Source organism: Siphateles boraxobius, unplaced genomic scaffold (genome assembly GCF_051911475.1).
Source record: "Siphateles boraxobius isolate OS27281-9 unplaced genomic scaffold, OSU_SipBor_1 13, whole genome shotgun sequence".
Classification (NCBI taxonomy): domain Eukaryota; kingdom Metazoa; phylum Chordata; class Actinopteri; order Cypriniformes; family Leuciscidae; genus Siphateles; species Siphateles boraxobius.
This window is the reverse complement of record NW_027508733.1, coordinates 16,938,050-16,960,000: the sequence shown is the minus strand read 5'-3', so window position 1 is coordinate 16,960,000 and position 21,951 is coordinate 16,938,050. Positions and strand designations below refer to the sequence as shown.

The 21,951-nt window shown below is 37.7% G+C and overlaps 1 long non-coding RNA gene across 1 annotated transcript; it reads left to right on the top strand.

Moving 5' to 3' along the window:
- Positions 1–727: 727 nt before the first annotated feature.
- On the top strand, positions 728–21,894 carry LOC143735865 (uncharacterized). Its single transcript, XR_013203316.1, has 3 exons — positions 728–824; positions 1,251–1,438; positions 21,735–21,894. It is a non-coding gene; the product is annotated as an uncharacterized LOC143735865 (long non-coding RNA).
- Positions 21,895–21,951: the final 57 nt, after the last annotated feature.

Below are 21,951 nucleotides of genomic sequence, written 5' to 3'. Positions count from 1 at the left end.
TGATAAATGGGACATCATAATTATGTTGTTGTTGTGTTTATTTATTTGTTTGTTTGTTTAAATGTTTAGTTGTGACACCACAATTGTTTATTATTATTAACATTTTTGTTTGTTTGTTTGTTTGTTTGTTTGAGTGTCGCTGTTGTTGTTAACATTTCTGTGTTGTTTGTTTGAATGTTTATATGTAACACCACAGTCATGTTGTTTATTATGTTGATTGTTTGTTATTTATAAGCATTATGAACAATATGTATTGTTCTTTGGTTGGTTGCATGTTTATTTGTTTGTTTGTACAGGTATGACACCATGATCATATATTTGTTTATTTTATTTATTTATTTATTTATTTGTTTGTTTGTTTCTTTGTTTCTTTGTTTGTTTGTTTCTTTGTTGTTTGTTTGTTTGTTTGTACAGATAGGACACCATGATCATATATTTGTTTATTTTATTTATTACATTTATTTATTTATTTTTTGTGCACATGGTACCACAATGGTCCTAATTTCTATTTTTGTGTGTGTTTAAAAGTAAATATTTTTTCTTTTTCTATTTTCTAAGCTAGAGTGATTGACTGTTGACTGCAGGTGAGCACTAACATTTATTTTTTTCCTATTATTATCCAAGGCAATAAAAACTCATAACTATGCCCTTATAAACATTGTATATTGTACTCTGCTTCTTGCTCCTGTTGTCACTTCACATGAACGATTCACCTGACAGAAAGAGAAAGGCAGAGATTTCAGCCAGATCACCCCAGCGACCTTTTCGCTCAGACGCTTTCACGGCGGTCAAACTCATCAAGCACGGCCAGGATGACGGACTCGGTAGGTCATCGGAAGTGGAGAGGTCAGAAGAACACACAGTCATATGAACTCTGTGTGCACACACAGTCACACTTTAAAACTCATTTCAAGTCATAAAATCAGCATTTACCTGATTTACTTTTTTTCTCTGATTCCATTCTACATCTTTTTCCATATTTGCAGATAAATCAGACATGTCACATTACGGGAATAAAATAGGTTGCGAATGTCCTTTCATGTTGATTTTGATGCACACAATCTCATATACCATACTCCCACAAATAAATGCGTACGCAGCAGGTGTGCGACGGAAAAGTGTCATCGCTTGACTTCATTGATCCACTCACTCTCTCTCTCTCTCTCTCTCTCTCTCTCTCTCTCTCTCTCTCTCTCTCTCTCTCTCTCTCTCTCTCTCTCTCTCTCTCTCTCTCTCTCATCAAACCCGAGATGCACCTTCACACAGGAGGGGGGCAGTGAGGGGGGACCCCAGGGTACAGCTGGAGGTTTATCTCTTCTTTCATAAATCCACTGACTTCCTCAACTCTGACCTGCTGTCTCTGTCTGATGATAGCGCACCTGTAAGGCAACACTGGGTGCAGACTTGCGTTTGTTATCGAACAACTCTTGCCCCGCAGGTTAGTACTGCCCTCATGTTAACCTGACATCTTTTGGAGAATGTATAGGGAGGAATGAATCCACTTCACGTCATGTCCACTTTTCACACAAAATAAAAAAAGGATAATAAACTGCACGTTTACTTACAATTTATCTATAATACACACTTCAATTTTTCTGAAAAATAAGCTTATTTTTTGGACCACTTTTGTAATATAATATATATTTCTATATGTAAATATACATAATTATATTTATATTTATTGTAATATACATTTATAAATTAATTTAAACATAAGGGTTAACACTTTATAATAACTGCATGCTATTAATCATTAGTTAAGCATAATTAAACAGTTAATTCATCATTTATAAAGCATTAATTGACATTAATAAGGAGTTTATAAATACAGCTATAAATGGTTTTTTTTCTTGATTTATAAGCATATCTATAATGTGTTTAATAATTGTATTTTCATAGTTTGTTAATGATTAATTATTAATTTCTAAATTAAGTATAGCATATTTTACAAACCAGTAAGAGTTGTCAGTGGTTTATAAGATCACTTAGAGAGTGTAAGTAAATGGAGTAAATTCAGGTTATAAAGCATTTAGTAGTGGTCAGTTAACTATTTTTGTGAGCTCATCTAAAGTGAGGACTATTTGCCTTGTAAAGCATTTATAAAGGAGATTTAAACACTCAGTTATCTTCTAAACAGAAAAATGAAACAAACACAACACAGTGATACAGAACATAGAAATATGTAACAGCCTTTAAATCTCCTTTATAAATGCTTTACAAGGCATAAATAGTCCTCACTTTAAATGAGCTGTATCAATAACAGTGCATGTATGCAATGTACATTAGCTCTAGAGTGCTCTAGAGCAGCGGTTCCCAAACTTTTTCATTCTAGGAACTACCTAGACAAGTATATTCAATCTCAAGACCCACCATAAAATATTTAAATGGAAATATGGGGAAAAAACACATCTTCATTTAGTAGTAGAGAACAGTTTTTATTTTCCTATTAATTTAATTTATTTTCATATGAATGAAATATATAATTGATTGCAATACCAAAATGCTTGAAAGAAATACAGAAAGTTATAACCATTCAGATGTCAAAACAGCAGCCTAATGGTTATGTTAAGGTTATGAGAGGAATAGCTGAGTACTTCTGTTTAACAAAAACATGTACAAATCTCAAGAACTGACATATTGTGTTTAATAACTACTTCAAGCTTAAGAGTAAACAAGTGAAATGTATTAGTGTGTGAAGGGTGTGCCTGCTTCTTTGAACACAACACATCGAAAGGAATTATTTTCGACAGACTGACACGCATGTCTTGTGATGGTTGTAGCCGTGATCTGTATCTTGTTTTCATTGCAGTCAGAGCAGAAAATCCACTCTCACATAGGTAAGTGGTAGAAAAGGGTACCAAAACTTTGAGTGCAGCAGCGCCTAATGTGGGGTATTCCTTGGCAACAAACACCCAGAACTGTCCAAGACTCTTTGACTCTCTGAAAAGCAGTTGAAGGCTCCTGTCTGAAGCCACATCTATCAGCTCCTCCTCTGCTCTTCCTGTTAGGACACAGTGCTCTCTTGCCTCACTACAAAAAGGATCCCGTATCCAGTCCCATTCTGTCATATCTACAGATGATTGATTTGATAGAAAAAAATAAAATTACTATTACAATGAAGTCAACTGATAAGAAGGTTTAACATGTATAAAATAATAATAATAATAATAATAATAATAATAATAATAATAGAACTAAATATATATATCTTACCTCTAATATCAGGAAAATACTCGTGGAATTTCTGGATGAGTGCGCCGAGGTGAGAATGTACAGTGTCTCGGATGCGTTCACCGTCATTGGCGCACACTTCGCACTCTGATGGAAACATGTCCCACACTCCTTTTTCCACTCGGGATCTCCACAATTTCAGCTTGCTGGTGAAAGCTGTGATCTTGTCCATATAGGTCAGGATGGATGATGAAGGACCTTGCATGCTTTCATTCAGTACATTTATGTGAGTGAATATGTCCGACAGATAGGCAAGCTTCGCGCACCATTCTTCATCTGACAGATGTACAGCAAGAGGAGAATTAACATTTGAAATATAATGATATATTGATATATAAACAAAAATATCTGCTCCTGTCGTTCGTTCTTTCAGTTCTTCACAAAATAAGAAGTCCTCAACGATGTCAGTGGAGTCAACGTACCTGACATAAGCCAGTAACTGTGCACATTTTGCAACATCGATCTGTGCTTTCGTCCAGTTGTAGAGCAAATGCAACACTACTCCGGATTTTTTCACTTGTCTGTTCGCGTAAATCAGAGGACATTTCCTCAATACGCCGTTGTACTGTGTTATCAGAAATTGGAACTTTAGCGATCTTTCCTGCAGCTTCTTTACCCAGCATTTCCTCAACGATGTCTATGCAGGCTGGCAGCAGAAGCTCCTCTCCTATGGTGTACGGCCTTTTGGATTTTGCGATTCTATATGCAGCTAAAAATGAGGCTCGCATTGCTTTTTCAGGGATGCTGGCTGTACCTTTAATCAGTTTTTGCTGACGAAGATACTCTTCTTTTTTTAGAAGAAAATACGATCGCCCCTTGTTGGCGTAGGCCTATGCAGAGTGTTTTGTTGTGAGGTGCCGTTTAAGTTTTGAGGGTTTCATGCTAGCACTGGCCAACCTTTCTAAGCATAAAAGACATTGAGGGACTTCCTCACCGTCTGGACCTCCGCAGGCAATAAAACCAAGATCAAGGTAGGACTGATCATATTTTCTGCGTGGCTCCTTTTTAAATTTTTTTGTTTCTGACGACTTCTCACAAGTCTGCGATGCCTTTAGTTTTAAAAACTTTTCCATTTTTTTACATACGCTAAGCGGAGTGCGTGGTCATTGAATGCTGTATTTGTACTGATGTAGACACGTGACAGTTCAACGCAAATGAATCAGACGATTTATTCAGTGAGTCATTCAATGAATGCTATGTTGATTCAGACGTCTGATTCTTGTGTGTGTGTGTGTGTTTGTGTGTGTGTGTGTTTTGATGTTTTTAAATGATTCCTTAAAAGAATCGTCACTTAAGAGTCGTTTGGTCATTAATCGGACTGGTTTTGTTTCACTCATCGTAACGTAAATTTAGCTGCAGCTAAGTGCCTTTGTGCGACCCACCTTTTCTCACTGTGTGACCCACAAGTGGGTCGCGACCCACAGTTTGAAAACCACTGCTCTAGAGTGAATGATCTGATGTAACATAAACATTGGTAAAAACAAAGATTTCCTCAAAGTAGTGAGAACGACAGATAATCTGCATTAATAGACACACACACACACACACACACACACACACACACACACACACACACACACACACACACACACACACACACACACACACACACACATATATATATATATATATATACACACACACACACACACACATATTTTATATGTATAAACTAATTTATACTATTACTGTGTTTTAACTGAGAATCTTTAAAGATTAAGAAAACTACAAAATTAGTATTTACACATTATTTTCGTAACAGTAATGACAGCCTGAAAAAAAATAATTAATGCTCCAAACACAGGCTGTCATGATTCCTGTCTTGTGTTCCCCTTGTCTAGTGTGGACTTTTATGTTATTTCCTGTTCTGTGCCATGTTTTGTAGTCCTTTGTAGTTTTTCTTGTTGATTAGTTCCTGATTGTTCCCAGGTGTGTCTTGTTTGCCAAACACCCTTTGAGTGTATATATACTCAAGTGTTTCTCATGTTCTTTGGCTAGTGTTGTCCTGGATGTTATGTGTGCGCTTGTTGTCAGTTTTGTTTGGCTTCCTTGCCCGTGTCTGCATTTATCAGTTTTGCCTGGATTTACTTTTGTTTGAATAAATGTTTGCTGCATCTGGATCCCTCTCTCGTTCCTCTGAAACAGCCACCTCAATTTCACAAGCCTCATTTTCTTTAAAGGGCCCCTATTATGGATTTTTGAAAATGACCTTTAATGTAGTGTGTAACATAGCTCTAAGTGAATGAAAACATCCTGCAAAGTTTTAAATCTGAAAGTGCACCGTATATTAAGTTATTGTCTTTCAAAAGTAAGAGTCGACTCTGAGACAATTAAATGAATCGTTTTTTCAAACGAGTCATAAGCCGTTTCGTTGTGACGTCAAGACGAAACATTAGTATATTGCCTGCCCACGTATTGCACGCACAGACAAAAACTTGGGGCAAACTTTAACTTGAAGAAACTTGAACCTCAAACCGGCAGCTGATCCCTGTCCTGGATAGCATCATGTCGAGAAGACGGCGCTGTGCTCTATAATGTGAAGGTAAAGCCAGTTTCTTTTCACTGCCCAAGGACAAGCATGAGAAGAATCAGTGGTTAAAGTTCATCTTTACCACGATATCACAGCAGTATAATCCTAAACTTTTGCTGTGTTCCCTTTATTTTACTGATGACTTCTTCTCAAATCTCGGAGTTCAATGCAGGATTCGCAAACCGCTAGCTCTTGAAAGATGGTGTTCAAAATACTTAGTTTTGAGTTTTATATTGTGTAGGTCTCCTGCTAACTGGCTAACTCATGTTATAACTGTCTTACTGAAATACTTCTGCTAATCAGCTGTGGGACACAATTACCTAAAACTCTTTCTATTAATGAAGATTGTCTGTCGTTCTCACTGAGGAAATATTTGTTTTACCAACGTTTATGTTACATTAGATCATTCACTCTAGAGCTCGGCAAATGTACATTGCATACATGCATTTCATTCATTTCATTTTGGCTCCTGCAATGGGTGTGGGGGCGTCCCATCCCTGTGCGTTGAGCCGACCAGATGAACCAATTGTGTCCAGTGTTGACGGTCTTGTGCCAGCTGCCAGCATCCTCCACAGCAACTCCATGTTGTTGGTGGTCGCCCGCAGGACGTCAAGCCATTGGGTGCGGAGCCTGCCTCGTGGTCGTCTCCAGCGTCTCTTGGATCAAACTGGAGAATGGCTCTCGTCGGGTGGTCAGGAGGGAGACGAAGGATATGGCCAAGCCAGCGGGTGCGACGTTGCGCAGCCAGGCAAGATGCTCTGGGCTGGCACGTGCGGGCTCTAAGCACTTGATTGGAGACCCGCTGGGGCCACCTGATCTTCTCAATGGTCCAGAGGGCCCTGCTATCAAAGCCATCTAATCTTGTAGTCAGTGTCTTATTTAGGGGCCAAGTCTCCGAGCCATAAAGCAGGATGGAAAGTACTGCTGAGTTGTAAATCCGGAGCTTCGTCTTGCGTGAGATGGTCTGGTGCCGCCAGAGTGGTTTCTAGAGAGACTGCAGAGTCGACGCAGCCAGGGCTCTTCTGCGGGTAATCTCTGGTTTTAGGTCCCCATACATGCACTGTTATTTATACTGTTTCCACCTATTCACCGCAATATATTAGAAAAATACTCTGTAAATAAATTAGTACAAGTGAAATAATCAGTTTGTTGATGGACATGCACTTGTTAATGTTGATGGTGAGAGGAATTACAGTTGCAACATCTTATAATGTGCCTCAAACTAAGTATCACTGAGAAACATCCTGCTCAAGTCGTCCCTGCGATGGAGGTTCGGGTTGAATAACTAGTTCTTCCAATGTTTCATCATCGGACTCGCGCTCACATTAATATGGTCAAATCGACGTCATTGTTCGTTACTGTGTTTAGCTTACACTGTAGGAAGCCTCAGGACATGCAGAGCTGACGTTGTTATGGCAATGGCCGTTTTTGTTCTCGATGCGCTGTACACGGTAGGCCAATCACAACAGACTGAGCTGTCTGGCCAATCAGAGCAGAGTAGCTCACGGAAAGGAGGGATTTAGAGAGATTGATTCATTTGACGAGTCGTTTGAGAATCATTGAAAATGTGATGATGTGCAAATATATATTATGAGGACAATAAACAGTTTTTTTTTTTCCTTTGATGGGTGTAAACATGTTGTAGGAGACTCCAAAACAACATTAGGAAACTTTAAAATAGCATAATAGGGGCCTTTTAACCCTTCGGAGTCTTGGGCTATTTTGGCCGTTTTTGAGTGCTTTTATTTTTTTTTAATTTTGCCACATAAACAAATGTTTACCATACCAATGTTTGGTATTATTTTTTCAGCACAACATCACCTATATGACCAGACAATTAGTTTTTCACTTTGATGCACTGTATCAACATACTGGATCCAAAATCACACAAAAAACACAAAATCCGAATAGAAAAATGATTTCTACAACAAAAAACACAAGCATTCTCAATGAAGCATTTTAAAAGGGTTAAAATGTAAATACAAGTTCTAAATATACAGGCACAATTCAGATATAATCAAGCTATTTACAAAAAAAATATGATTTACAAAAAAAAAGCGGGTGTAGCCATAGGCTTTTTTTCTTTCTTTTTAGCTCAGCCACTTTTAAAAAAATGTTGTGCACACAATTATTCAGAGAGCTATATTTAAGGCCTTGCATTCCCAGAGTATGAGGGTTACCATATAGTGCAAATACAAAATAAAAAAATTAAAATTGAGATAAAATGAAACTATATATCACAAAAAGGAGGAGTGGCAATAGGCGTTTTTTCTTTTCTTTTTTGCTTAGATACTCTACAAAACACTTCATGTACAATTACACAGATAGCTACATTACAGGGCTTTCATTCCTTGAGTAAGAGGGGTTCCTCAATAGTGCAAATATACCATACAAAAGGTAAAATTAACACAAAATCAAACTATACATACAAGTATTTACAAAAAATATCAGGTGTTTTTTATTTAATTTAATTTTTTATCTGTGCCACTCCTCAAAACAGTTTATCTAAATCTACTCCTAAACTACCTAAACTATCTAAACTATCTACACTACTCCTAAACTACTATCAAAATCTACTCAAACTCTTCCAAAAACTAGCAATAATATCTCTCTATACATGATATATATAACCGTATATATGTCTCTCTTTGTCAACTCCGTAAATCCTCTGTCTTTCAATTTCGCTTCTTTGCTCAGTTGGCTCCTCCTCCATTCCCTAAAACGGCTAGCCTGAAGAGCAGAGTCAGCAGATTCACACATTTTTCTCCGTTTTGTTTTATGACAAAAACCGACGAAGTTATTAGAATAAATGCAACGCCTGTCTCATCACATCTGGCGTTCTTTTACGAACGCGTAAATATTTGTTTATATAAAGTTTAAATGATCATATCTCCATTTTTACTTGGTCTATCAGCACAAAACAAAAAGTAACATAGAATTTCAAGCCAGCACTTTCGACAGAAGGGGACGGCAGCGCTCAACGTGACTTTGTTTTTATGCTTCAACGTCTTAAACTGGTCATGTAACTTGATCAAGCCGGCGTGATCGGCGACCCCAATAAAACTAGTTTCTTTTTTTTCCCCACTGATTTTAAGATGAAATGTGACTTTGGACCTGTTTCTCAGACTTACTCAATAAAATAGTGAAAGAGGGCGGAAGAAATAAAAAAAACATGAAAAAAGTGTAAACTACTAGGGTCATGGCACCAGCCGCTGGGTGTCAGTTGTTGTAGCAGCTTGAATATAGTCCGTAGTCGAAGGTTCAATCTCCACCAACACACGCAGGAGAGTTTCTTGCTGAGGAACATTTTGGTTTCCAGCTTGATAAATGATGATTACAGGTACGAACCCCAGTCCCCTAATGCACTTGTCTAAGAGGTTGTTTTGTCAAAAACCCCCAGAGTGGAAAGGAAAAGGTGTACGCTTTGTTTTGGTAAGGTTAATGTGGGCTCCTGCTTTCCTCGGTGAGGACAAAATGATCCCGTAAATATCAAGGACCCTCACGGTACACAAACACACAGAAGTTCTGCCGAGACCAAACAGACTTTATTCATTTTAATTAACAGAGTTGACAATGCATGCAACAGCCTTGTTGCCCTATCATGGGTAATATATCAAATTTGATGGGTCCAAATAAAAAAATAAAAAATGTATACATGGACAAACTATTATTTTCAACCCTCATTCTGACACTGTGTCTGAAATTATCTGTTTTTAAGGGCCGGCTCCTTTAAGGCTTGACTGTAAATGACCACTGTTATGATTGGCTAACGCCATTGCATAGAAAATCGTATCAACACCCACTCGCTATTGCACACGAGTACGTTTTTTGAAAACATTATCCATATAAAACCCCAATTTACACAAAAGTTTCTTTGCAAACTATCCATTAAACTGTGCCTCGCTAAAAAAAAGCTCCAAACAAACATATGTTCTTCTGACGCAATACGAGATGCCATAAAAAATAAACCATCCACAGTTGTTCCTGGTGCTGGGATCCTTCTGAAGTCTCTAATGAAATGAGCTGTTCATTACATCATGTTCAAATAGTAGTTAGAAATGGAAATGATCACAAATCGAATTTGATGAAAAGGGTTCTTCATTCCCAACCATACTGGATGAATAAATAAAAGATAAAAAATGATTTCTGCAATGCCAACTTCTCGCAGGAATGCCAAGATCTGCATTATTTGCTATTGATGTTTAGTACAAGAATATGTTATACAGGTTTTGTGAAAATAGGCTTTCATTTCAGATATATCCTAAGGTAAAACAAGGGAAAAATATAAAAGGAAAGACTTGGGGTCAAGTACCTCATAACTTACTTACAAGTTACTGGATGAGTTTTTCATTTAAAAGGGTTTGTTGCAAAATAATACAGCACAGAATCATGGGGAAAGTATCAGGAGGACAATTAAGCTCATGTTTTGATTGTTTAAGCATAGGAGACATTAATTGATGAACATTAGTTTATTTCTGTAACAAGTTTGTGCAGCCTCATTAGCGTGTGTGTGTGTGTGTGTGTGTGTGTGTGTGTGTGTGTGTGTGTGTGTGTGTGTGTGTGTGTGTGTGTGTGTGTGTGTGTGTGTGTGTGTGTGTGTGTGTGTGTTGTTGATTTGCACACATTCAGTGTCTCTTACCAGAACTACCACAGAGTAGCAAAGCAATCAACATTTACAGGAAAAACTTTTTTGTTCCAAAATGAAAAGTTCATAAACTCAAACTAATTATTTGTGATATAGTGCATATTTATAGTAATTTGAACCTTTTGTACTACAGATATGAGAGATACATCAAATCACGTTTGCAGTCACATTTTACCCCACAGAGATGTAAGAAATCATATTTTGCATAAATAAAATGAAGCCTATTTTGGGGTGACATTTTTTTGCATGAAAATTTTCCTAAAAAGTCAATTTGTTTATTGTTAATATTATAAATGAATTATCATTACTGAAATAGTTTTTCTATTGTATGGAACAATTTGAATAGAATGATTTTTAATTCAGCATTATTAAAGCTGCAGTTCATAGTTTTTCCTCTTTGTCACCATCTCTGTTCGAAATCTGCAATTGCAGTTATTCGCGGATTTATCAACTTTACGTGGATTGTGCCTCGGCACAGCGCAGATTAATCCAATGTTTTGATGAGAATGTGTGGATACTGTCATTCAGAATCACAGATTATGTATAAGTATGACCAACATAAGAATTTTCACTGGAAAATGTAAAATAAGCATGGCAGTAAATCGCGCTGATTAAATCTAACGACCGCTTATCATATCACGTCAAACCATGCAAAGTATACTTTGTTCTCAAATTGTTAATGTTAACATCAGCATTGCGTGACTACATTTAATGTGTATTAGGGCTCAGTTTACATTTCTGTGCAGTCTAATTTGTAATTGTAATATCAACAAATTAATGTTCCTTAGAACTGGTAGTCTTTGAAATACAAACACACGTATCTGTAATCAGATGCATATTTAAAACTGTAATATAATCAAATTTTTACCTTTCAAAAGCCCTTCCGATAGTTATCCTTGTTTTCGCATCGGCCAGGTTGCAGTCTTTTGCATTTTACAACGGGTAAATCTCCAGTTGTCACTGGTGATTGTCGTTTGAACCTTTCTGGATCCGCCATCAAATTGATAAGTTTAATCATATAAAATGCTGTGAGAAAAGGCTATAAATCTCCACCTCCAACATCCTCACACTCAATATAACCTACTAGCCGAGACTCCTTCTGTATGTGTACAGATGTGACTTAATGACGCAAAGACATGCTCAAATTTCCACCACTACTGGAATTAAAAACATTACTACAAGCTTACCGTTTTGAATCGAGCTACGGCAAGCAGATAGTTTTGAGCACTGGCTGGTGATGTACTTGCTCAAAAATGTATTTTGGATAATTTTTAACCCATAAAAATTACGGCCTGCAGCTTTAAATAAGGCAGTACAACATACTACCAATATAATATAATATAATATAATATAATTTAATATAATATAATTGAAATTGCATTATATCAATGTATATCAAGAACAAATACAAATTTTTTTTTTAATTCAGCCTAGATAAAGAAGGCTTTACAACATAGTCATAATACAATATAATATTATAATTACATTTGAATTACATATTAAAATTACATTTATATATTTACTATATTTATTATATTTACAATTTACAATTAATTTACCGAACAAAATTTTGAATAGAATGATTTTTTACATTTAAGTCCGCATAATTAATGGCAGTACAACCTACAACGAATAATATAATATAATATAAATCTTTTTTGTGTGTGTGTGTTAGAGTAAAAAGAATGAAATTTGCATATGATTGATTTTCATTAAAATAATTTCACCACTAAATAAATAAAAAAACAGGCTTCATTGTCTTAATGCAAAATATACTTTCTTACCTTTGGTCAGTTTTTTTTCAATGAAATGTGGCTATGACACATTTATAAAGTTACAGAGGGTCAGAATATGCATCTTCCGTGTTGAGTTATTTCTCTCACACACACACACACACACACACACACACACACACACACACACACACACACACACACACACACACACACACACACACACACACACACACACACACACACACACACATACATTTGGCCCCTGTTGGCTTGGATCACATCTTCAATCCCCTGCAGGTGTGCGTTCGCTCCCAATGGGAGGACCATGGTGTGAAGCCTCTCTTGTCGCCTGACTGGATCTTTTAAAAACACAGACACCTTCTCTTTCAACCAACTCAGCTTGCATTTCTCCTTTTATTCATCCCACTTTTCTCCTCCTGTTTTAGAGGAACGGCTTTGGCATTTGCAGCGGCCCGATCTCTGGGGCTCAACCACGCAAACATGGGCTTCCATTCCACTGCTGTTAGCCTTTCCAGCAGCCTTTGCGGGCTCCTCTCATATCGGGATCCCATTGGCTCGCCCGTGTGAGAAAGAGACGACAGACGGAAAGATGTGCGCGCGGGTGTGAGAGGATGAGAGTTGCTGATAAGACCCCTGTCGATTCCACAGGTGGTCACTGATCAGGGCTGAAAGCTGCTCTAGTTATAGTCTCCTCATTATAGCCCTCTGACAGGCAGCTAGGAGACAGTAAAACAAGAAAAGAAAAAACCAAGGAAGACGAGAGGAGGAACATCAGGAAGACAGCGAGAGAGAGACAGAGAGAGAGATAAAAGAAAGAGAATCTCCTTCATCCATTCGTTCTTGGCCCGGTGTGTGTCCTCCTGCCATTGCCTTGTGAGAAGACTCGGCTTAGGTTTCTCATTATATATCATGGTTATATTTTACCTTAGTGTCTCACCAGAGACCAAAAGTTGCCTTCAAGCCATGTCCGAATTATTGCATTTATGAGAAGAACTCGCATGAACCCCAATGCAATTGCCAGAGGGCAACTTTTCATTCCCAGAGGATCCAAGTTTGAGGGTTTCAGGTAAAGAAATCATGGTTTAAATTGGCATCGGTGTAATATTGCATTTAATTGTTAATGCTAATGTAGGTTTTTGCTAAATTTTGTACGTCTTCTGAACTTCCCTCGAGGACTTGAAGGCAACAGAGGTAGGTCTACACAAAAGCTGCACCTCGCTAATGCATATATTAAAACATGCTAATCCTACAAAACGCTAAATCTGCCAATAATAGCATTAGAACTTACTGCTAAAGGTAAGTCTGTTCACGATACTGACACTTCCAGTAGAAAAGAGTAATTGCTCAAGGATTGCTCTTTTACCCCTTACCAAAGGAAAATATATTCACCAATATATTACTTGAAATATATTGTAATATATTATTTTTCCAATATATTATATATTGGAAATACATGGAATAATATATTAATGATACATATATTAAACAATATATTATATATTCATGTAATATATTGAACATGAATATATAATATATGTGTTTATATATCCTAAATTATATGCAATTTTATATTTATAAATATCCATCATAATGTATTCCGATTCATATGGGAAAATGTATTGATAATATACGTAAAGATATAGTGTCACATGTATGTTTAATATATGGTTGAATATATTTATTTAAATATATGTAAAATTATATGGAAATAAATGTACATATATATTATAAAATGTATGCACAATATATGTGTACATATATGTGAATATGCACATATATATGTACATATATGGATATATATACATGTAACATATAAAATATATGAATACTTGATACATATGCAACCTGCAGTAAATGTGCAAACCTTTAAACCCCTTAATATCCTGCTCAAAGTCATTACTATTATAATTTTGTAATTATAGTCTACCCATAAATGATGACAGCCAATCGTCAAGCTAACCACAGGCTCTACTCTTCAGCAGAATGGTAACCCCAAAAACTCAGACATACAGAAAACATTTTAAATTCTAAAATAATAGAAAATTAAACACTAACAGATCGTCCACTATATTAATATTGAGTAAAAGACATTAAATAACAGTTCAGTTTAACATTTGCTCTCCTTTAATTTAACAGTCAGAAGCAAAGCATGCTGGGAACTAGAAATCGGTTGTAACTCATTCCGTGAATATGTGTGAACATACATTCAAATAAACATGTATGTGCAATATATGTACACAACAAAAGGATACAACTTTGTGAATATTACATTTAATGCTATTTTTGTCTTCATTTATAAATATTTCATATTCATTAATATATAGCCATACATGGCCAATGCATATATTGCAGTATATTGGAAAATACAAGCATTACTTTCCGATGGAAATGTATTGTAATATAATCACATTGTATTTTGCAGTATATTCCCATTTATTTCTGTTCCGTAAGGTATATTTTGACATTTTTGCTAAAGGAAATTATTTTAATGTAATGCTTTACAGCCTCCTTGTAAAATAACCAACATGTAAAATTACAGTAATTTTCCTTTATTTAAATTCCCTTATTAAAATTCTGGCAGCTGGGGTTTTCCTTTATTCAAAATACAGTTTTTACATAAAATGTTCTATATTTTCTTCAGCTCTCACACATCCTTTTTATTGTTTAATTCAACAATATACCCATTAGTATAACTCGTTCTAGTTCATAACTACAACAATACACCAATATAAAACTTTGTCAACAGATAGATTAGAAAAAGAAAAAAAAATAATTAAACAGTCAAATTTGTCACTCATCCAAAATTCTTACTCCATCCATTCATAGTCCGCAATTTTGTTAATCAGTGAAAGCACCTTTGGACTGACTGCCAGTTGCTTTCTTGATGTGCTCTTTTCTACTTTTAATCTCTTCTCTGGGTTTATCTTGAAAAGGCATCTGTCGAAAAAAAGAAATCTCAGTAATAAATCATGGACTGTATAATATGCTATTAATATATTAGCAATAAAAGTAGCAGAATAGAGGAATTTGCACAGGGGATGCTTGTAGTGGACATTGGCAACAAAGATGTGCATGTGAGAAGGTGATGTGAGCGACTGTATGTTGTGAGTGTATGTGTATATTGAGAGCTTATGTGAGTGTGAGTGTGAGACTGAGTTTGAGGATGCGTGAGAGAGTGAGTGTGAGGATGCGTATGAGGGAGTGTATGTGAGGACGTGTGTGAGTGAGTGAGAGAGGATGTGTGTGAGTGAGTGTGAGGGAGGATGTGTGTGAGGATGTGTGTGAGTGATTGTGAGAGAGGATGTGTGTGAGGATGTGTGTGAGAGTGAGCGTGTGAAAGGATGTGGGTGTGAGTGAGAGTGAGGATGTGTGTGAGAGTGAGTGTGAGAGAGGATGTGTGGGAAAGTGAGTGTGAGAGAGGATGTGTGTGAGAGTGAGTGTGAGAGAGGATGTGGGTGAGAGTGAGCGTATGAAATGATGTGAGTGAGAGAGGGAGAGTGAGGATGTGTGTGAGAGTGAGTGTGAGAGAGGATGTGGGTGAGAGTGAGCGTATGAAATGATGTGAGTGAGAGAGGGAGAGTGAGGATGTGTGTGAGAGTGAATGTGAGAGAGGATGTGTGTGAGAGTGAGTGTGAGAGAGGATGTGTGTGAGAGTGAGTGTGAGAGAGGATGTGTGGGAGAGTAAGTGTGAGAGAGGATGTGTGGGAGAGTGAGTGAGGATGTGTGTGAGAGAGTGAGAGTGAGGATGTGTGTGAGAGTGAGCGTATGAAAGGATGTGGGTGAGAGAGTGAGTGTGAGGATGTGTGTGAGAGTGAGCGTATGAGAGGATGTGGGTGAGAGAGTGAGTGTGAGGATGTGTGTGAGAGTGAGCATATGAGAGGATGGGGGTGAGAGAGTGAAAGTGAGGATGAGAGTGAGCGTATGAAAGGATGTGGGTGAGAGAGTGAGAGTGAGGATGTGTGTGAGAGTGAGTGTGAGAGTGTATGTGTGGGAGAGTGAGTGAGGATGTGTGTGAGAGTGAGCGTATGAGAGGAAGTGGGTGAGAGAGTGAGAGTGAGGATGTGTGTGAGAGTGAGCGTATGAAAGGATGTGGGTGAGAGAGTGAGAGTGAGGATGTGTGTGAGAGTGAGTGTGAGAGAGGATGTGTGGGAGAGTGAGTGCGGATGTGTGTGAGAGTGAGCGTATGAGAGGAAGTGGGTGAGAGAGTGAGAGTGAGGATGTGTGTGAGTGTGAGCGTATGAAAGGATGTGGGTGAGAGAGTGAGAGTGAGGATGTGTGAGAGAGGATGTGTGGGAGAGTGAGTGAGGATGTGTGTGAGAGTGAGTGTGAGAGAGTATGTGTGGGAGAGTGAGTGAGGATGTGTGTGAGAGTGAGCGTATGAGAGGAAGTGGGTGAGAGAGTGAGAGTGAGGATGTGTGTGAGAGTGAGCGTATGAAAGGATGTGGGTGAGAGAGTGAGAGTGAGGATGTGTGTGAGAGTGAGTGTGAGAGAGGATGTGTGGGAGAGTGAGTGAGGATGTGTGTGAGAGTGAGCATATGAGAGGAAGTGGGTGAGAGAGTGAGAGTGAGGATGTGTGTGAGAGTGAGCGTATGAGAGGATGTGGGTGAGAGAGTGAGAGTGAGGATGTGTGTGAGAGTGTATGTTAGGATGTGTGTGAGAGTGAGTGTGAGAGAGTGAGAGTGAGGATGTGTGTGAGAGTGTGTGTGAGAATGTTTTTTAGAGTGTATGATGATGTGGGTGAGAGAGTGATTGTGATGATGTGTGAGAGTGAATGTGAGGATGTGTGTGAGAGTGTATGAGAGGATGTGGGTGAGAGAGTGAGAGTGAGCAGGGCCGGCGCTAGCCATTTGGGTGCCCTAAGCACAAATGCTTGGTGGTGATTTTTCACGACCCAGATTTTTTGGTGCCCCCCCCCCAAGCACTTGGTGCCCTACGCGCAGTGCGTGATGTGCTTGTGCGGAGCGCCGGCCCTGAGAGTGAGGATGTGTGAGAGAGAGTGTATGAGGATGCGTGTGAGTGAGCGAGGATGTTTAGAGAGAGAGAGAGAGAGAGAGAGAGAGAGAGAAAGGGAGAATGTGATAGGTTGTTGACTGACATTGCTGCTTTTTTACCTTTGCAAGAACTTCAGGGTTGCTCCTTGGTCTGCTGGGTATGAAATGTTCAAGCAGTAGTATGAGGAAAACATCAACCTGACAGTATCACTGAAGATGGGGATGTGGCTGTTAACTATGACTTGGTCCACAGATAACAAAAAGTACTCTGCATTCAAAGGAGAACTTCCTGTTGTAACATATGCATAATAAAAAAAGAGTTAGCGTTTTTGATGAAAGATTACAAGGGCATATTAATTAGTGGTGCACGATATATCGGCCGCCGATATAATTTGGTCAATTTTTTACACATCGGTATCGTTCCGATGTCAAAATAGAGCCGATGTGAACAGGCAGATAATCATTCCTGTGTATTTGACGAGTGTGTGTAGGCTTAGATGTGAGTGTGGGGGCGGGGATGTTTGTTTTTGCATGAGCGCATACATTACACGTCACATAATGTGCTGAAGCAGGTGCTGGAGGCAGCAAGTTACGGCACTCTGCTTTGTTCTGACCGACCATCAAAGTATTGACGCTGGAGTTACGGGGTTATGATGTAGCAATTAAATCACCTCAGACACACCCGTAAGTTACATGTTTCACAGTGATTGCTTTTGTTAGATTATTGAATAATGGCATACTCTCAGGGGAAAATGATGGTGGACATGGCTTTGAAACGTAAACACCAAGATCAAAGTAAGAATGTCACACGACACGGGTGCATAAAAAAGCTAATCTTTAAAATCCAGTAATAGCAAGCGGTAGCCTTTAGCTAGCGATGCTACTTCACAAACCAGACACAAACACGTTTCGAGCCATAATCGACAACTTATCCTACAAGCCTGCTCTAATGCAGCGCTTGGATATCTTAATTCACAGCCCGTAATACAATGCTACAACTGAAATAAAATGTCCTTCTCATAGGCAAGCTCTCGCCTGCCAATGACAGTCCACTGACTGAAAATATGCAAGTTGGTTGGTTGGAGCCGTAACGACACACCCATTATACACCAGCAGCAGGAATGTAGTAATTTAGAGCCTACCTCTTGTTGAACCCTGGTTAAAATCCATGTCAAACAACTGACGAGAAAGCAATCCTTTACAATGCGGAACTACTAGACACAGTTCTTTAGGGACACCTAATCTGTAGCCCCACCTTAGCCCTGAAACTCTGTGACTATTATGAATAGGCTGCGATGTCAAGATTGCAATGCTGGAATATGGTGTGTGTGTGTGTGTGTGTGTGTGTGTGTGTGTGTGTGTGTGTGTGTGTGTGTGTGTGTGTGTGTGTGTGTGTGTGTGTGTGTGTGTGTGTGTGTGTGTGTGTGTGTGTGTGTGTGTGTGTGTGTGTTTGTTTGTGTGTGTGTGTGTGTGTGTGTGTGTGTGTGTGTGTGTGTGTGTGTGTGTGTGTGTGTGTGTGGCGCGCATGTGTGTGTGTGAGAGAGAGAGAGAGAGGCGCGGGCGCAATCGAACAATGGAAACATAAAAACATACTCCGTCATTTTGTTCATACAGCCAGGACATTCCAGCTATTCTCACTACTTCGACTTCATGTTTATACATGTGAAGCCATTTTTATCATAGTGAGTCTAATAGGGTTAATATTGCCTACATTTTAAGTGTTATCATAACATTGTGCTATAAAATAGAAGTTAAGGTCTTTTGCCTTGGTATGACCGATTGTCATTTTGTGGGCAATGCTAAGGCAGAATACAGTAACTTCCGAAAAAGGGTCAAAGGTCAAATTTTTCACACTCTGGTGAGTTAAGGTCTTTTGCCTTAGTAGGATAGTATTGTACTTTTTTTTTTAACTGTTGTAAAATGTTCACAGAATACAGTGACTTGGTCTCAAGTGAGTTAGATGTTTATTGAGAATACTCAGGGTTGGCTTATTCATAGTGTGAATTCAGGACACACTTGTATCCTTTCTAAAAAAATATTTTTATGTTTTTTTTTTCCCGAAAATCTGATGAAATATTTTGCACACAGGTAAAAGTGCCCAATATCAGTCATTTATGAAAATAAATTACAAAAGTAAAAAAAAAGTTTTTTGGAAAATAGCTCTACATTAAACTACTATATATAATGTTGAATATAATGTATAATACTGCAATGGGGGAATATTTGTGGGTCCTGATGATGCCAAATGTCTGAGTTTTTACCAGTAAAAAGTGGCCTACATTATTTTAAATATATCTAGTCAGTGCCAGAGTGCAAGCATATTCGTCTAAAATAATTTTTCATTTTAAGCTGTATTTTCATCTTCAGAATCATGAATATTTTTATGTCACTATTTATGAGTTCAGTATCGTGATATGTATCGAATCGTGAAATGAGGTTATCGTTACACCCATAATTCATATATTAAAAAATAACATTGTGCACTGATAACACATTTATAAGCACTGCAACATTCTGAAAAAAAGTTATAATTTTCACTTTTAATAAACTGACTAACTACTAGTTTATTCAACTGTTTGAACCAGAGCATTAAAAAAACACCCCCATAAACTCGAGTCGTTCGTTCATGACGTGACAGCCCTGGTGTTCCCGAGACATATGAAAGATTCGTTCAAATTGAATGAATCGTTCACCCATCACTCCTCATTCATGAGGCGGGTTGAAGTTATGAGGTTTGACTGACAGGTCAAACGGAGTCAAGCGGTTTAGTCACAAGCTATTTTTAATACTTTGCAATGGTTAAATAACGTTACTTGAAAACCCCATAGACAGAAGTAAAGGGTGACATAATGATGAATGTTTCCAACCTCGCTTCAGAAAACGGCAAATTTTAGCTTTAAGACATCACCTACAACTGATATAACGTTAACTTAATTACATATTACTGGGCAAGTGGAATATATACGTTATAGCACCGAAAAAAATAGCGCTATTCGTCGACGGCTGTTTGGCAAAGTTTTCCCTCAGGTGAAAAAATAGTTGGTAATAAAATGCAACAGAAATCCTAAAAATTAACTTTGAATTAAATTCAAATTCAAATTAAACTTTGAAGTAGAACTTGGCTAAAATCAAACAAAAAGAAGAAGAAAAAACAAAGTAACGTGGTACCATCAACCAAGACCTGCATTTTAAACAATATCAAGATTTTGAATAATTACCGGCCTGCACCCAAGTTTAAAGGGTACAATGCAGTTTTTTAGCTTAACTGAACAGCTTCGGAGTTATTGGAATGGTTATATGACTTTTTTCGGGTTGAATGGTGGCCGTTCCCCTTTTTTTTTTACTTCAGTATATTGACAAATCTGAGCACAATTTGAGACATTGTTAAGAACTTTTGAAACGTGTTTCGGGAAACGCATGTGAAATTGCTTGATTTTTATGGTCTAAATCTGAGATGCTGGATATGTAAGCAAACGTATCAATTTGATCTCCATTAAATCTCTTTACTCTCTTGAGAAACAAATGAGATTGAGATATCCTTAGCATGCTATTTATTTTTACATAAAATTGTAACAAAATCGCATTCAGTAAACAGTATATATACACAAAAGTATGGTGTTCTGTACATATCCCACATCTTATCTGCAAAAAACAATTGACAATTGTGAATATTGATGGTACAATTTCATTCGTATGCATTTGTAGCCCATAACTATGACTTTAAAACTTCCCAGTGCAACTTTAAACCAGCAAAAATACATCTGCACTTTAGCTACTGTATAGCCATTAGCTAAAAGTGCTAATGCTACAAAAAGCCAATGCTGCTAATTATAGCTTGAAATCATTACCATAACAGCTTAAGGTAATGTTTTGTGGGTTATAAAGGTCATGCAAATCTAAGCGAATATGCATGCTGTTTAAAATTTCGTATTTGTGAAAAAAGAAGGCTTCTTGAGGGTGAAGTTCTAAACTCATTCGCATTCACCATCAAAGAAACCGTTCATCTTTCTTCCTTTTCTCCCCTCATATCTTTGATATTCAGATGGTGGAGCTGTGAGAAATGCATCTTTATATTTGTTTGGAACTTATGGAGCAAGTGAGCTGGATGGAAATGTCAACGGCGTAACTACCAGCATTTGTTCTCCTCCTTGCGATCAATAGAGAATATCATTATACTCCCTGTATCCCTCCACAGATCTCAGGCGTGCAAAGTTTCCAGAACCTACCGATAGTTCTCGCTCCTTTCAGATTCCTGTGTCCTGATTGTGGCCTTATTTGTGCAGGAAAATTAAGAATCATCCAGAGAAGAGAAGAGACAAACTGAGATGAAAAGAGAACAAGTGAGATGTATTTCTTCTGTAATTTCAGTCATAATCATTTCCTTGTAATCAAAAGATGAAGAGACAAGATAAACCAAAGGTGATCCTTTATATGAAGAGAAGAGTTAAGGTGAGGTGAAAAGAGAGGACAACTGTGAGACAAACTTTTAACAGTGAGCTAAAGAGACTAGATGAAATGAGAACTGCTGAGAACTCTTTTCTGTTAGCAGAATCATAATTCTGTGTTCTCTTCTTTATTAGCAGAGAGATGAAAGACAAGAGAAGTTTTAATTTAAAGAGACAAGATGAGATGAGACAAGACGAGATGAGATGAGACGAGACATGAAAAGAGAAGAACACTGTAAGACAAACCTCTTCTATAAGAGAATAAAGAGACAAGATGAGATGAAAAGAGAACAACTGACAGGTTATCTTTTTCTATTAGCAGAGAGATGATGAGACAGAAATGAGACAAGAT